Consider the following 18313-nt stretch of genomic DNA (forward strand, 5'->3'; position numbering starts at 1 on the left):
AAGATGCGTACCGACGGGGAGAGGCCGAGAGGGGGTACAACTCATGGCCACCGTAGCAGGTCCTTCACGCCAGAAACAAATCGTGGAGCGTAGGTCACCACTAGTCGTCAAATCCTGATCCGACGGTAGATACGACAATAGACCAACAAAAAGAAGTCGTGATCAGGTCAGCCGAGAAGGAACGCTGCAGGCGAACCCCATATCCGTGTTTCTCTGTCCGAAACCTCAAAGGGTCCAGATCCCCTACAAACCCCAATACAAAATTTTCCACAATCAGCCATTGCCACGACCGCCCTATAAACGCCTCAAAACCGCGTAGGCCCCACGCCATATCGCCCCCACTCTTCTACGTGGCAACCTATTATTGGTTCAGATACGAAAGTATTTCCTTCTTACCAAAAAAAAAAAAAAAATCTTACCTTCTTCCGTTCCTCGACCGCGCAGCCCCTCACGCGGTCGTTGAACCCGTCCTCCAAAAAGAAAAAGAACAAAAACAAAGAGAAAAAAAAAAAAAAAGGAAAAAGAAAAGAGGGAGGGAGCGAGAGCTACAGAGAGAGAGAGAGAGAGAGGAGGACGGCGATCCGAATTGGAGTCGGACTATTTTTATCGCCGTGTATCTCTCGTCTCCATCTCCTTCGCCTCTTCTCTGATTGATCTTGTCTCCCTCTTGCCATCGATGGGAACGCCAGAGTTCCCCGATCTTGGTAAGCACTGCAACGTTGATGACTGCCGGCAGATCGACTTCTTGCCTTTTACGTGCGATCGGTGCAACAAGGTACTCCTCAATCTTCTCTCTCCTTCTTTCCGTTTTTGATTTCTTAATCTTGGAAAACATCAGGATTGGTCATGGAATAATTATAGCATTGGATGGAATTTATGAGGAAATTAATAGAGGAATTTAATAGGATCCGATGCCTTCTTGTCTGAGAGGGAAGTGGGGTTTATATAATATGATGGAAGATCTGAGGATTTGCATTTGTATAGAATGGCTAATTATCTTGTTCTTGGTAGCGAACTTCAGCCTAATACGTCATACTCCGGGGCTTAGACTAATAACACAAATCTTTATGTCAAAACACAATGGAAAAGGCTAATCTTTGTGGATATGGGACCAGCAATCGATGTCAGGGAACAACAAGTGTGTCGCTATTTGTTGTCGGGCACTAGATAAAGTAAAGGAAGCCATTGTTCAGTTGGTTTTCTGATCACGAACTTGTGATAGGACTAACTTACGTAGAAAAACAAGGACCACACCCCACAACTGAATCAAACATTCCAATTATACAAATTTCTGGAGAGGTTGGGTGGTTGATGTATCTTGTCAAAAAGGAGTGTGTTTATGAAGCCATCATGCAAAACTCTTGTGAGGTGGAGGGCTGGGGGAAGGGGGAAAAAAACATTAGTCTTGTTGATTCTCGTTACCAATTAGCAATTTATGATTTACACATGATAGATGAAATGATATATGCTACTACATTTGTATAACTTGTATCTGTTGAGCTCTTCTTTCCCATAGTGCATCATCGAATCATGGCAAAACCATCCAACTCTTGCTCTCAATTTTGATGGCGGTGGAGCTCAATGATCATTGTTTAGACTCATAAAGAAGGCACGGCAGGTTTATTGTGAGATGGTTTAACTTCATATGTTTCTCTTTCAAGTTAGGGATCCTCTCAAGTTTATAGACCATCTCAGGTTCTGTAATTATGACTTTCTGTATATTGCAGGATGGCCATGATGCATTGGACCCTGTCCCACAATAGAGGGACAGCCATGGCTGGGGAACTAGACTGTCAAATTTGTTCTCTGAACTTGAGAGGATTCAGACTGTTTTCTTGTCCCCTTAAAATGTGACCATTGTGTTAAGCCTGCACGTAATCATTAGAAAATTCTGAAAAGAAACCTCATAGAAGTAGAGTTCATTAACTTCATTGAAGTAGGTCAGACTCACATAATTGAAAATGACTAGTATGGCTGTGCCCCCTATATTTAAGGGGATTTCACTTGTGGCCTTGGGCTAGTTATGGGGTTATCTTGTAGGTTGGTGGAACTTATCCTTGACTAATACAAAATATGACAAAGGATTTCTGTCAGATCCACAATTATCAGACCGACATGGTCTAGTTTTCCTTTTTGCCCCTCTCTTGTTTCTTTATTCTTTTTCCTTTTTCCCATTTGGGCTGTTGTTGATTTCTTTCTTGCGGGAAGGAGACTTATTTCTAACCCATCACACTCCTTAATTATCCAATTATCATCTTAAACCTTACTAAGGCTGGTGCTAGTTTCACAGATAATACTGGACATATGCATTGCATTGTCTAGATGGTTCACAAACAACTAGCATGAATTTGGATCAGAGTATATCATTGAAGCAATAACATTGAAGAAGTTGAAAAGATATTACTAGGGAGTTTCAAGAGAGGAAAATAAGAAACGAACTTTAATGGTATATCCAAGTTTGGCTAGATTAGGTTGGATTCAAGTTTGGTTTACAAGCTTTGAACAACTTTTGCATGTGTGGACCAGTGGGTACTAGCAAGACATGTTGTATATAGTCCCATACATGTTGGTATATGCTGATACTAGAACCGTCATGCACTCTTTCAATCATGCTGGTATCTATGCGGCATGGTTTGGACTAAATGGCATGGTATGATATGGGCCTGATACCTAGGTCCTTGCATATGCCTTTTGTTTATTTAACTTTATCACATGGTTGATGAGTTGCTTCTTGTTATTGACCCTTTTTTCTTACATTTTTTGATTCTTCATACATCATATTCCCCAGAATCATTACTCTTCCCTCCTATATCAATTTTTAGTTAGCCTATAGCATCACTGTGGGACTAAGCCCAAATCTTTCTTTAAAGGCTTAAGCTCCATATTCTTAGAAATCGACATTTTAGTTCTTGTTCCTTCATTTTCTACTTCTTCTGCATATTATATGGTCAAATCTTTATAGGGGGATTAATCTACGGTCATAGGTTGATTGCTCACCATTTAAATGGAATAATATAGCCATAAGAGCTTGACTTGCTATTGAATTTGCTAGGTGCCAATCTCTTTTTCTGAAATATAATTCGATCACTATATTGAGATCCATTGCATGGTCAGACTACCATATCTCTTTACAAATTCATATATCATCTATCAACGCAGTTGAATAAGTTGGTTCTAAATTTGTTCTTTCAAATATAATCAACTTCTGATATAGATTACATCATTTTAGTTGTTAACTTCATAAAGATCGTTTGTTTTTAGTTTTAGTCGTGGTCCACATTCTCAACCCTTAGTAATTAACCTCCATTTTCACCAATTTAGTAGCTTATGATGGATTCTTTTTATTGTGATGAAAATTGTCCAACAAGTAAAGGGAATGAAGGAAGAGGTTTGTGGACCATGAAGCAGGGAGGCTAAAGATGATGAGGAAGAGATGAACACCAGAACAAAGTAGAAGTTATGAACCACAATTAAAAAAATTAATCCATCAATTAGTTACCTTATCTTTGATGTAACCAAAATATTTTTGATGGAACATGTTTAACATCTATCAACTTATTATATACATAACTATATAACCAAACCTCATTCCACCAATTTGACATTAGGTTAGCTTTACAAAGCCTTCTTTTCTAGTTCATTCCAATCATGGGCCACAAGAACAACTAAATCATAAAAAAGTAAATATACAAACTTAGAACACATAGATATATCCAAGGTTCACTGTATCCATACTGTACCACATATCGGCACTGTAATAGGATGGTACTGGTACGGGGTCCGGTACTGAAGCGATGAACTTTGGATATACTCATACCACTATATGACATATAATGGCATACATGTTTATTTATATCTGTATGCTGATTTATTAAAAGTTTTTTATTGCTAGATCTAAAATCTTGTGTCTGCCATCTTCAAGACGAGGAACAAAAGTGATGCAAATATATTGCATTTTCATGAAGTGCGTATTATTAAACAGTGATGCTGGACGGTCCAAAATTCTATATGTTATGCATCAATACAGCACATAAGATGTCAAACCTATCCTACTGATTGCTATCCCTTAAATGTGGCATACAAAATTGATTGCAAAATAAGATTAAATGAGCATTTTTTTTTTTGAAATTAATTTTAATAAAGAAAAAATGTTCGACTAAAGAAAATAATAAAGTAAAGAGATTAAATTAGATAAGAAATTATACCATATGATGTCCAACAAGCATGCAGTTATGCTATTATGATTAACTCAGATCAATTCACAGTCCATCCACAATGATCTCTTAGCTAAGTTTGTAGATGTCCACGTAGTCAATTCCTGCTCAACAATCACAATCAAGTATCATGTAGGAAGGGAAATGACTGAATTAATTTCTGATTTTTTTTAGAAAGAAGTAATATGATAAATTTTTCGAGGAAAGAAAATAGAAATCAAACTATCTTATGAACCCAGCTTTTATTACCAATAGATGATACGTGTAGATCTGGATCTGGACAGAAAAATTAGCACTATAACCTTTTTTTTTGTGAAGTAAAGAAGAGCTAATACTTGACTTTGGGTTGAAGTTGGCCCAGATTGCTGGTATGGATGGCTGGTCGGACGTCTTGGATAGCACGCACAAGGAGAAGGAAAAAAAAGATCTTCGTCTTCAACCTCCGTCTTCTTCCTACTTTGTGAAATTTCCAAATTTTCTCGAATCTCGATCAGATCTCACTAATAAGTAATCACAACTTACAGAAAATAGAGGAGAACACATATCTAAAGAAGAACTAAACTTTGGATCTCGTCAAAACCGGTAACACCCCAAGAAAGAAACAAAGCTTTCACTACAACTCTTTAACAAAACTTGAATTTTATTCAATAATCATTCTCCCCCATAGCCAAAGCCTTGTAGGCTATTTATAGACCAACACCTCTGCGAATAAAAAAAAATATTTTCAATTTAAAGACTTATCTAAAAAAAAGGAAGATGATCAAACAAGATCCTCTTAAACAGAAAAAGAAATTTTGACCAAATCTTCTCAAGCAAGAAAAGAAAGATGACAGAATAATTTTTTTTTCTAAAAAGAAGATGATAGAATAAAATCTTCCTAAATAAAAAAAGAAAGATGATAAAATCTTTTAAATATAAAAGAAAGAAAAAAATCTTTCTAAATAGAAAATTCAGCAAAATCTTCAAATCCAGATAGTGGATTCGGGTGCTGACTTGTGCCGCCTTCTTTGATAGACCTGAAGTTTGGATGTGGATGCAAGTTGGGCTCGGTCTGCATTATCTCTTTTCGGCTTGGAAAAATCCGACTCTGACGGATTATGGCTGATGTAATCCTCATAGAGATCTGGGGCAATTTTTCTCAGCTCATGCTCGGATATCCATGTTACTTCTTCATCAGATCGGAATGCCCACTTCATCAGAAAGCTATGCGAATCACCTGATTGTGTGATAACAAGTCGATCGTCGAAAACTTGTTCAATTTCTTCTTTCTTTCTCAGAATATTAGGTATAGGCGGAAGTGGAAGTGGTGGTAGAGGTATACTTGTGGAACTGGGGCTGTTGATGGAAAGAGATTTATGATAGTAGCTAAGATCCTCAACATTGATCGTTGAGCTAAAACCAACATCAGTGGGCAAATCCAAGACATAAGCATTTAGATTTAGTCGCTTCAAGATCTTGAATGGACCCAAATTTCTCGCATATAGCTTTTTTGTGGTACCTGTGCGAAATCATTCTGGTCGAATCCTTACCATAACCATATCTCCTTTAAAATTTCCTTCACGCTGATGTTCATTTGCTTTGTTTGTATAAACCTCAGTTTTTAAAACAATTGCTTGTCTTATCTTATCATGCAAGTCTTTTATATGTTGAACAAATGCTTCGGCATGCTGGCTTGATCTATAATCTATCGGTAAAAGAATTAGGTCAATGGGTGTTCTAGGTTGTAACCAGTGACAATCTCAAATGGACTCACCCCTACAGTGCGATAACCTAGTTATTGTAAGCAAATTGAGCCATAGACAAAATACTATCCCAATTTTTAATATGATCACCTACTAGACAATGCAATGAGTCACCTAGGCTTCGATTGACAACCTCGATTTGGCCATCTTTTTGTGGATGATATGACGAAGAAAATTATAATTTAGTGTTCATTAGTTTTCACATTGTTTTCCAAAAGTAACTCACAAATCACACATCTCTATCACTCACAATAGTCTTGGGTAATCCATGCAATTTTATGACCTGATCAACAAAAAGCTTTGCTATGTGAGTGGCGTCAGAAGTCTTCCTACATGCTATAAAGTATGCCATCTTAGAAAACCTATCGACTATCATTAGAATCGAATCATGACCTCGAATAGTCTTAGGAAGTCCTAAAACAAAGTCCATGCTCAAATCTTGCCATGGGGCATGAGGCATGGGCAAAAGTGTATATAAACCAGTATTCTTTCGTTTTGCCTTGAGTAGTCTGACATCTACCACATTGGGCAACAACACGTGCAACATCCTGCTTAAGACTCGGCCAAAAGAAACAGTTTTCTACTAAAAGAATAGTCTTATCCCTGCCAAAATGTCCTGCTAATCCTCCAGAATGCGACTCCAAAATCACAAACTCTCTCAATGAGCCTTAGGGAATGCACAAGTGCCTACCCTTAAATAAATATCCCTCATGAATAACAAAATCAGGGTTATCATGCTGTCCATCTAGAAGATTCTTGTGAGTCTCACCAAAATCTGGACATGTTGAATAATCATCTTTGACTCGATCAAACCCTATAACTTGTGCTCTCACAGCATGCAAAGTCATAACAACACGACTAAGGGCATCAGCAGCTCTATTTTCGACTCCAGTAAAATGTGTTAAGAATATAAGTGTATTCCTCAAGAAACGCAACCCACTTGGTATGTCATAAATTCAATTTCTTTTACGACTTAAAATAACTAAGGGCTTGATAGTCCAAAAGTAAAACAAACTCCTTAGGTAACAAATAATGTCGCCAATACCGTAGGGCTTGTACAACTACGTACAATTTCTTATCATACGTGGAGTACTTCATCTTTGCCTCATTTAGCTTTTCACTAAAATAAGCGATCGGATGACCTTCTTGACTTAGGACTCCACCTATTCCTACTCCAGATGCGTCACAAGAAACCTCAAAGATCTTCTTAAAATCAGGCTACCTCAAATAGATGGAGTAGACATATGCTTTTTAATTTCATTAAATGCTTTATCTGCACCCTTAGTCCACTTGAATTCTTCATTTTTCATATAGTTCGTAATCGCAGCCATAATTGTACTAAACCTAAAATGAATCTCCGATAAAAGTGGCTAACCCATGGAAATTTCTAACTTTATGAATGTTCTGAGGTTGGGGCCACTCTTGGATTGCTTTGACCTTATTAGGATCAGCCGATACTCCATCTACAGATACCACGAAGCCTAAGAAAACAACCTTAGGTTGCATGAAGGCACACTTCTTGGTATTAATCTAAAGTTTTTCTCTCCTTAGAGTATCTAAGACTTGCCTAAGATGACTTAGGTGTCTGTCCTTGGTTTTACTATAAATCAGAATATCGTCGAAATAGACCATGAGAAACTTTTCTATGAAAGGTCGAAGTACTTGATTCATGATACGTATGAATGTACTTAGAGCATTTGTTAAATCAAATGGCATGACTAACCACTTGAATAAACCTTCTTTTGTCTTAAAGGTAGTTTTCCATTCATCTCCTGGCCTAATCCTTATCTGGTGATATCCGCTTCTAAGGTCAATTTTTGTAAAAATCATTGACCTAGTCAAGGTTCGTCGTCTCGGTACCGACAGTCGTTTCGATCGATCGATGGTACGGTTCCGTACTGTACCAAATCGGTAGCGAACCGACGAAAGCATTGGATCTGAACCAAAAGAGAAAGAGAGAGAAATAGAGAGAGAGGGAGGAAAAAAGAAAAGAAGGGAGGGGAAGGAGGGGGCGGGGCCATCAGATGTTCTCCGACTGGCCATCGTGGCCGTCGGATGGCGCAGTCTAGGCGCACGGTGCTGCGGGTGTGAAACAGAGGTGACGCCCTTGTTTCATAGTTTTTTTTTAAAAAAAATCGAAACTCAAGTGAAGCCGGTAAATGGTTTGCCGATTTCACTGTTGATCTTCATTTTAAAAAAGAGGATTACATGAACAGGGGCGACAGCTCCTATTCCACGATCGCGACGCCGTCCGCATCGCTTCCGCCACCCCCTCCCCCAGCCCTGATGAAGCCCACATCCGTGATCGCGACATCATCCGCTCCCATCTTCGATGATCTTCCTCTTTTCTCTCTCTTTCTTGCTCGTTTTGAAGCCCTATTGGGCGAATCGATGAGCCGCGGACGCTTTCGCGGTCCTCCGGTGGCCGCAGCGGGCCACCATCGGCCTCCAACGGCTCCCGCTTCCCTCCCTCTCCTCCTCTCTCTCTTTCTCATTTTTTCTTTCTTTTCCTTCCTCCTCCGTCGATATACCGTTTGAACCGATCGAACCATGCCAGTTCCCCGCTGGTTCGGCTCAGTACGAGGTGTACCGACCAGTTCAATACGGTACAGCATTCAATGGATCCAGTCATCATATCAAGCATGTCGTCTAATCGAGAGATTGGAAACCTATACTTAATAGTGATCTTATTGATGGCTCGACTGTCGATACATATTCGTCAAGTTCCATCCTTGTTAGGAGTAAAAAGTGCCAGAACTGCATAAGGACTCATACTCTCCTTAATGAAACCCTTTCTAATCAAGTCATCTACTTGATGTTTCAACTCATCATGCTCCTTAGGGTTCATCCTATAGTGTGGCAAGTTTGGCAATGACGACCCAGGTACAAAATCTATTGCATGTTGAATATCTCTCATGGGTAGAAGTTCATCGGATAACTCATTTGGAGTCAAATCAGAATAGTCAGACAATAGGTTTTGAAGGTTCAAGGTCAGCTCAGTATTAAGGGAAGGCTCCTTTACCTCTCAAACAACTAGCGCGTAGACATCTCCAGAACTGGCTTCTCGACAGAATTGCTTCTAATTCAGAAAGTGAAGCGGTTTGGTCGGCTCTACCTTAGTGATGCTCAACGTGTTCTCCTTAGACATTGTTGGTCCCTTAGGTGCATTAGATTGGCTAGATGAATATTGAATCGTTTTAATTTTGTGGGGTCTCAACATAATTCTTTTCTTATTATGGGTGGTGTATGTGTTTGGACGACCATGATGTATAACATTATGGTCGTACAACCACGATCGTGCTAAAAGAATGTGTCCAACATCTATTGGGAGGACATAACACCACACTTGATCCCTATAGGTGGCAAAGTTGATTGAGACCAAACATCGCTCAGTGACAAGTATTGTAGTCTTATCTATCCAAGCAACTCTAAAGGGGCTCGGATGTGGTTTAGGGGTCAACTTCATCCGATTGAGGGCCATTTTGGCGACCACATTCATGCTGCTACCACCGTCAATGACGATCTTGCATACCTTATCCCCGCACTTAGTATAAGTGTGGAAGATAGCAGTGCGTCGCCAATCATCCTCATCCTTCTTGGTGGTAAGGATACAACAGACGATTTGCAAAGGAACAGTGTCATCAGCATCATCTACATATTTGTGCTCGTCCTCATCACTAGGAAACTCTTTAGTCTCATGCACTACTTCCTCGAAGTCATCGTCATCATTTTTCATCATCAAGTTATACTTTTGAGGATACTTATTTGAGTAACGACTCATCCTCTCACAGTTAAAACACTTCACTCGGGAAAGATCTGGCTTGGTTCCCTCAACTAAAGATTTTCCATTAGGGTCCATTAGGGTCTCGGTTAGGTTGATGGGAGGGCATGATGGGCTTAGTAGTATTTTGGCTCCTATTGGTCCACTTTCTAGTACTCGACTCCCTAGCTTGGTAACCGAAGCGTTTGGTTGGAGGTTTGAGGTAACGCTCATACTCGATTGCAAGTTGGAATGCATCCTTAACAGTGGTGACTCGATGGGGTGAGATCTCTTTCTGGATTTCCTCACGTAGTCCTCTCCTAAATCGGGCTAAGGTCACATCCTCTTCTTCTTGGACATTATACCTAATAGAAATCTCATCGAACTTTTGCATGTCATCAGTTATGGTCATCAAACCTTGATGTAATGACAACATCTGTTCTATCTGAAGTTGTCTATGGGTTGAGGGTAAATATTTTTCACTCAATTTGGCCTTCATCTCATCCCACAACGTGATCGATGCTTGTCTAGACCTAGCCAATTGTCGCTCAACACTTATCCATTATTGTTTGGCCGTGCATATGAGTTTCATTTTGGCGAAATAGACGCAACGGTCATCGGGCATATCGTACCAATCAAAGAATTGGTCCATGTCAGTCAGCCAATCAGTGAAAGTCTTAGAGTCAAATCTACCATCAAAGGTTGGGGCTTTAATTTTAACTTTCTTGGTAATATCGTCATCTGGTTGGAAGTTGAACCTAAAAGGGTTAGGCTGGTTTCTATCGCCTATGGCTCTAAGAGCTGTTCTAGCAGGAGTAGCATTAGGGTTCACAGTGTCATCCATGGTTTGATTAGTTTTAAGGGTGATCACATGATTTCCTATGTCATCTAAGTTAGTATTCAAAGCAGCCAATTGTTGTAAAATCTGATCCATTGCAGTGGAGTTAAAAGATATTGATATAGGATGATAAATTTTACCACTCCTAAGGATCGTGCAATAATCAGGGAAAAGAGGATAAATCAAGATAGCTCGTAACTGTTCTAAGATCACCTTCAGGAACTCCAAGTTTTAAAATCAACCGATAAATTGACCAGGTAAGTGTAAGATTGGTGGGAGGCTTCCCGTGCTTTCGTAACGGATCTAATTAAGTAACCACCGTTCTTCAGAACTGAGTCCCTAAACCACTTTTCTAGACACCAATTGGTTAGTCAAATCAAATCCGATCCATCCTTTCGGTTTTCTTGTCCTATTGAGCTCGAATTCCTTAGGGCTGACATGTAATTGATTTTAAATTAAAAATTTAGATCAATGCAATATGAAGAGTGATGATTTTTGAGCTAAGGAAGGATGATCACATTTTCATTTTATCTTATTTAATTGGGTTAAGTGCCCTTAAATCAATTTGCCTCCTACTTTGATACCAAATTTGATGCAAGACGGTCCAAAATCCTATATGTTATGCATCAATGCAGCACATAAGATGTCAAACCGATCATACTGGTTGCTATCCCTTAGATGTGGCATACAAAATTGATTGCAAAATAAGATTAAATGAGCTTTGTTTTTTGAAATTAATTTTAATAAAGAAAGAATGTTCAGCTAAAGAAAATAATATAGTAAAGAGATTAAATCAGATAAGAAATTATACCATATGATATCCAACAAGCACGCAGTTATGCTATTATGATTAACTCAGATCAATTCGCAGTCTGTCCACAACGATCTCCTAGCTAAGCTTGTAGATGTCCACGTAGTCAATTCCTGCTCAACAATCGCAACCAAGTATCATACAGGAAGGAAAAGGACTGAATTAATTTTTGTTTTTTTTTTTGGAAAAAAGTAATATGATAAATGTTTCGAGGAAAAAAAATAAAAATCAAACTATCCTATGAACCCAGCTTTTATTACCAATAGATGATATGTGTAGATCTGGATCTAGGCAGAAAAATTAGCACTATAACCCTTTTTTTTTTTGTGAAGCAAAGAGAAACTAATATTTGACTTTAGGCTGAAGTTGGCCCAGATGGTTGGTCGGACGTCTCGGATAGCACGTGCAAGGAGAAAGGGAAACAAGATCTTCATCTTCAATCTCCATCTTCTTCTTATTTTGTGAAATCTCCAAACTTTCTCGAATCTCGATTAGATCTCACTAGTAGGTAATCACAACTTACAGAAAATAGAGGAGAACACAGATCTAAAGAAGAACTGAACTTTGGATCTCGCCCGAACCGGTAACACCCTGGGAAAGAAACAAAGCTCTCACTACAACTCTTTAACAAAACTCGAATTTTATTCAATAATCATTTTCCCCCATAGCCAAAGCCTTGTGGACTATTTATAGATCAACCTCTGAGAATAAAAAGAAAATATTTCCAACTTAGAGACTTATCTAAAAAAAAAGGGAAGATGATCAAACAAAATCCTCCTAAACAGAAAAAGAAATTTTGACCAAATCTTTCCAAGCAAGAAAGAAAGATGATAGAATAAAATCTTTTTCTAAAAGGAAGATGATAGAATAAAATTTTTCTAAACAAAAAAAGAAAGATGATAAAATCTTTTAAATAGAAAAGGAAGATGAAAAAAATCTTTCTAAATAGAAAATTCCAGCAAAATCTTCAAATCCAGATAGTGGATTCGGGTGCTGACTTGTGTCGCCTTCTTTGATAGACCCGAAATCCGGACGTGGACGCAAGTTGGGCTCGGTCTGCATCAAACAGTTTTTTATGCATCATCTATATGCTAGTATCTATATTAATGTGATGCATAGTTGATCTGGTACACAATAGTGGGTACACCATACAATACTAGTACCGAATCGATATGCCTTTTTTTTTTTTTTTTCTATTTTTGAAAGGGAGAGGCAGAGGAATTTGCATACCGATTATCGAGCATTGGTACGCCAAATCAGTCCTCATACTTAGCATACCAACACTGTACCAAGACTAGTACAAGGTCCGGTACTGAAATTGCAAACCATGTACTTGATGATGTTGTCAAAATGCGTCTTTGCTGCCTACTTGATGATATATTAATGAAGTATTGACTTAAGTATAAACTAAATTTATGCTACTTTATATGTATAGATATTGAATATATTTGACATATGTTAGGTAATATATTTGGTACCTTTTGGGATTAGCATGTGGTAAGCCTGGCCAAGAAATGGAGCAGGATGCATAGGCTCTCAAACAAGCTTCACAGTGCTGATTTATGAATCATAACCATTTCCTACCAGCCTTATAAAGGCTAACCAAGGTTGGATTTATGAATCTTTGCCGACAGTTCATTCCTCCCAATAACTACGCCTATTGCCAGCTTTCCTGAACCCTTTTATTTTTCTTTGCAGTTTAATCCATTTTATTATGCCGATCGAAAATATAGAGAGTAACTCTATCTGCAACTGCCATCTACTTACTTTGTTCTTATTCCTGGCTATCTGCAAGCAGCTTGACTTTTGCTATGTTTTACCCTTTTTCTCAAACTTATTATTATTAAATATACAGTTTGCCCTTAACTTGATTATAGCCACCTTCCCATAATTTGGCATTGGTAAATGATATCAGTGAAGTTACTTTGAAGGAAAATTAATTTAACGAGTCTAAGATGGGAAATCGACAGATTTCTATGTAAAGCTGCCATGGTCAAATGCAAGATATTGTGAATGATGCTTGAATCTAAATTATGGAACATATATTTCGAGTTTTCCTCTGGTATCAGTTGTCATATATTAATATATGGCAATTCCAAAGGAGGTACTGTCCCATGGTTAAGTTAATCCATCTGGTCCCATCCAAGAGTAGATAAACTTTTTGATGATCTTTCACATGATTCCCTTCTATATTGAGGATTCCTTTTTCATCTAAGATGAGGAGTTTTTTTGGGCAACTTGGTCTCTCGCTTCATCAAGCATGGATCAGCATTTCTTATCAAACATCTGCAGTATTAAGGAATTGGTACCTGTGTATTTTTTGTGCGTTAGGTATGATTCAAGTCAGGATTGTTATCGGAGTACTTGTATGCTGATGGTATGGCAAAGTAAACATATGGTACTCAATACAATTTATTCCATAAAAAAATACTAGCTTTTTTGAATCACATGGAGACCATGTTCAATTAGAGAGGCTAGACCTAATTTATAGCCGAACTATATAAAATGCTAAATGGAAACCAAGTATATTCTTTCTTGTCAAGAGTGTCAGGTGCTCATACAACTTAGGAACTCCTGCTATCTCCTAAAACCGGTATGATGTTGCATCAGTCTTAACAATTATTTTTGTGTTATTTTATTTTTGTTATATTTACATCAGGCACCAAATGATTCTGTATTGAAATGGTGACCAGGTATTTTGTCTGGAGCACAGAAGTTACACCAAACACCTCTGTCCAAATGCAAACCAACAGGATGTGACTGTCTTAGTGTGCCCACTATGTGCTAAAGGGAGTTCGCTTGGTTCCAAATGAAGACCCTAATATCACATGGGAGTCTCATGTGAACTGTGACTGTGACCCATCAAACTATCAGAAAAGCAACCAAAAAAAGCGGTGTCCTGTTCCTGGCTGCAAAGAACTACTAACTTTTCTCTAACACGTTAAGATGTAGAGACTGCACCAAAGAAACACTGCTTGAAGCATAGATTTGGGCCTGACCACAAGTGTCCTGGACCAAAAAAACAGGATTCTGGCTTTCGGTTTGTTGGTCTGCTAAATAGGAGTCAGAAACGTGAGTCACCATCAAATAACTGTTCAAATGGTTCCTCATTGGTGGGGTTCAAGCTTGCTTACTGCAGCATCAAATTTGAGGGCTTCTGCTGAAGCGGGCATGCAGAAACTGAGCGATGCAACCACCCAAGCTTTGCAAAGGGCAAAGGATGGAACTGCACCCAGCAGTAGTGGTGGTGCACTTGTGGAGCAGTGTACTCAATGTCCAGCAAGGTTCTCCACTGTGTCTGCTCTGATTGAGCATGCTGAAAAATCTCATCAGCGCAACACTCAGCCAGTTCATAGTAGGGTGGATGATCGACGTGTGCCCCAAATGTAGCAGAGGATTTCGAGATCCAGTATTGTTGGTGGAGCATGTTGAGAGGGAATCATGGAGGGTCTTCAACTGCTTAATAGTAAGCACAACTGTGCATTACATTTTCTCCCCCTCCAAAACAGTAGGATTTTTGCTATATTACTAAATAATTAGATTTTTTATTGATATTGAAGTACCCTATCCATATTTTTCAGTCAAATGACAAATCCATTCGATCACTGAATAATTCTCTACTGATTCTTGCATATTGTTTCAACGGATTATTCCATATGTATTGCAATAATGAATAGACATATATTTTCGAAATTTAATTACTATTTTGGATGTCTTGCGATTTTTTGCAATAGAATCAAGATTATTTTACAATATCTGAATTTTGCTTCTTGATAGGGGAGGCATTACTGATCTCTCCTCTTTTCTGAGATATGGTCCTTGTCTTCCTGATTTCTCTTCAAAGTTTGCCGGATCAAATACAGAATATACTCTAATTGTGATGTTGTAATTAGTTTTTTCTGAAGATAAAGTAGGATTTCATATTTGTTTCTGCAAAGTTAGTTTTCTAGACAAACATGTGAGCACATGCACACTCACACCAGAGATGATTGTAACAATATATTTATGTTTCCTTTTTTTTTTTCTAAGCGACCAGATCTCTCTGCATTGTCTTAACTTCAGTTAGATGCACTCTCTTCAACAATTACATCCGTAGTGCTGCTTTTATTTTGATATATCATTTTAACTGTGCTGATTACTCTCTTGGCTTGTTTTCAACTTCTTGCCTTATCTAATCTCATATTACACACAATTGCTTTGTGGAAATAATTCAAACTACATTTTTGATGTTAATTTGCATGATGGCGCTTGTCATTGTAACTTTCTATTCCTCGTTGTTAACATGATTCAGTGCACACCTGCAGCCTGTATGGCAAGTAGGTCTCCATAGACTGTATGAGCTCATTTACACTTATGTGCAGAGACTTGCTTCTGTCCATGCTGTTTATTGTATTTCTTCCTTTTCATTTCTTTTTGTAGTTGGCCCTGTGTTACTGAAACTGCCGTTGCTCTGATAAGTGTGCATATGGATGAGGCTCTTGAAGCAGATTCATATTAGTTCATATTGCTGGAAGGATAATTGTTGCTTCTGCTTTGTTTACTGGAAGCAGTCTACTTTCGCTGTAGTGTGCTCAAAATGCAGGCGTTCTCCAATTATATTGGAGATATTACATCAACATCCAAGTTACTTGACATTGTTGCTGTAATTCCTGTCACCAATTTGAATTAAGAAATGACTTTTTTTTCTCTCTTTTTGTTTTCAACGTTTGATTAAAAGTTGTTTTCTACTTCAACAACTCTCTACATGTGACCATGTTGATGGTTATTTATGGCGTTCAAAATTATCAATAAGATGATACCCAATCAATACGATGTCATAACAAAATGAAATTAATACATCCGAGTTGCCTTGCACGAGCACATATTTTCATCTTCCACTTCTGGCGATGCGAAATGTTAATCTCTCACCTCTCATAACCTGTTAGGCCAACGTGTGGAATTGGCCCTTTGGTTGGTGAATTGGTGCGTGGTTCTGTAAGTTGTCAGAAGTGGGTCCATTATTATTATTATGCATTTCTTGAATCGTCTAAAGGCTCGTTAGATTTACCAGGCTGGCTTACATTTGACTAGCAATCAAATTAGACTACTCGGGGCCTGAATCAAAGCATAAAGGTTTATACATTTGGGAGCCGTATTTTTATGGGTGTCCCTTTTATTATATGTGCTGAATGTGTAGTGAAAAGCTCCATTGCTGTATTCGGCGATCTCGTGGTTGTCTTTGGGGTCGAGCTTTAGGAGGCTTGTCATCCCCCATTGGTTGATGTTTGAAGACTCATTATGACTTGCTTTTACCATCTGATCAGACACACTTTCAGGAAGGAAAATAATGCAATTAGCTGAATGGCATCCTATGGACTCAACATACCGGTTCTATTGTTTGAATTTGTACCGCTTTGGTTCCTCGTCCACTTCACAACCTGATTTTGTCAGATATTTAGGACTGTATTTACACCTTACACTTTTAGTGTAGCTAGTTTCAACAAAAAAAAGGCTCCTCTGCGAATGTAGATAAACAGATAGAAGTTCTACAGTTTTCCATAATCATTTAAGCTCTCTTGTGGATATTTTGTGTTGATAGGTGCAGAATTTTGATCCAAGTACCGATTAAAAGCAAAGACCTCCAAAATCTTACCTTGTGTTCCCAGCCCTCGGTTTGAGGTAGAAGAGATAATTGGAAATCTATTTTTAAAAAATTACTATCTTTTGTAACCGAATACTTTCGTCCCTCCGTTGTAGTCTAGTTGGTTAGGATACTCGGCTCTCACCCGAGAGACCCGGGTTCGAGTCCCGGCAACGGAATAGGTTTTTTTGTCAAATGCACCCCGACCCTTCCTTCCCCAGTTCATGCCCAGAGAAGTGGTTGTCGCTGTGGATGAGGAGCAACTTGTGCATCTCTAGACTGATGTAGGCCTGGAACAGACAGTTTCGTTGATCATCAATATAACATACAGGAAGATTCTCTCTTTAAAACATGAAACTGCCAAGCAGTTGTTCGATGAAATGCCGTAGACAAACTGGCCGGCACGGACGACGATGATTATGGCTCTGAGGAGGCGCTGCGGCTCTTCGACGAGAGGGCAGAACGAAGGCTATGCTGGGATGATGAGGAGGAAAGAGGAGTGGGAGAGAGATTGAGATCTAACTTCTTGAACATTAAAATTTTTAGATAACACATTTAATTTTAAATGGTTTTAGTCATTAGAATCATAAAGTTTTGATGCTAACAAAGTACACTTACCAACCAATTAGTCTACATTAAAGAAAAAATTTTCTCGATGGTTCTTGAATCATGGTGATGCAAGCATCATAATACTACTTAACTGGAACTAGACACCGGCATGTGTGAGTTGGGGCTTTTCCCCAGGGTCCCACTCCTTTGCGCAACAACCAAAAAGATTATTTGAATTTTGGTTGGTAGATCCACATACATTTAAATCTGGATAAAATAGTGTGGCTAGGTCTATATTGCACCCCCCACCCCCCGGGTAAAAACTGCAACAGCTAGACCCTTGTATATGCTAGGCACTCTTATAAAAGTTTATGAACGTGCTTTTTGTTAATTATTCTAGAGGGGCTTTAGTACCATGCAAACACGACGCATTTATGCATATATGTATCCCAAAGGAAATATCCCTTGCCATCCGGCAGTAGCATGCAAAGTATCCACCCCAAATTTGTATATCAAGGTCATATAGCCTATGCTAGTGGCCCATATCCTCGATCATGCATAAAATTTTATAAGATTCAAATGTCAAACACCTATGGATGTTTGGTTTATAATCAGAATCAGAATCGAAATTGAAATTAGAATGGGAATCAAAATAACCATATTTCACGAAGCATTTAGTTCGTGATCGAAATTGAAATTCGGATGGAGATTTGAATCCTTAGAGGAGAGTCGAGATTAAGTTTTAGAAGAATTGGGACATTCTTGTTTTACCCTAGACT

At 38.5% G+C, this 18313-nt stretch overlaps 1 long non-coding RNA gene, 1 other non-coding gene and 1 pseudogene across 2 annotated transcripts; all 3 read left to right on the top strand.

The window, feature by feature from the left end:
* Nucleotides 1-436: 436 nt before the first annotated feature.
* Nucleotides 437-14829, top strand: LOC140855677 (zinc finger AN1 and C2H2 domain-containing stress-associated protein 16-like; annotated as a pseudogene).
* A 779-nt stretch (nucleotides 14830-15608) lies between these two features.
* LOC140855678 (uncharacterized) lies at nucleotides 15609-16055 on the top strand. The gene is made up of 2 exons (XR_012138638.1): nucleotides 15609-15681; nucleotides 15785-16055. It is a non-coding gene; the product is annotated as an uncharacterized lncRNA (long non-coding RNA).
* Nucleotides 16056-17091: 1036 nt separating this feature from the next.
* On the top strand, nucleotides 17092-17164 carry TRNAE-CUC (transfer RNA glutamic acid (anticodon CUC)). Its single transcript has one exon. It is a non-coding gene; the product is annotated as a tRNA-Glu (tRNA).
* Nucleotides 17165-18313: the final 1149 nt, after the last annotated feature.

The sequence above is a fragment of the Elaeis guineensis genome, chromosome 2 (genome assembly GCF_000442705.2).
Source record: "Elaeis guineensis isolate ETL-2024a chromosome 2, EG11, whole genome shotgun sequence".
Classification (NCBI taxonomy): Eukaryota; Viridiplantae; Streptophyta; class Magnoliopsida; order Arecales; family Arecaceae; genus Elaeis; species Elaeis guineensis.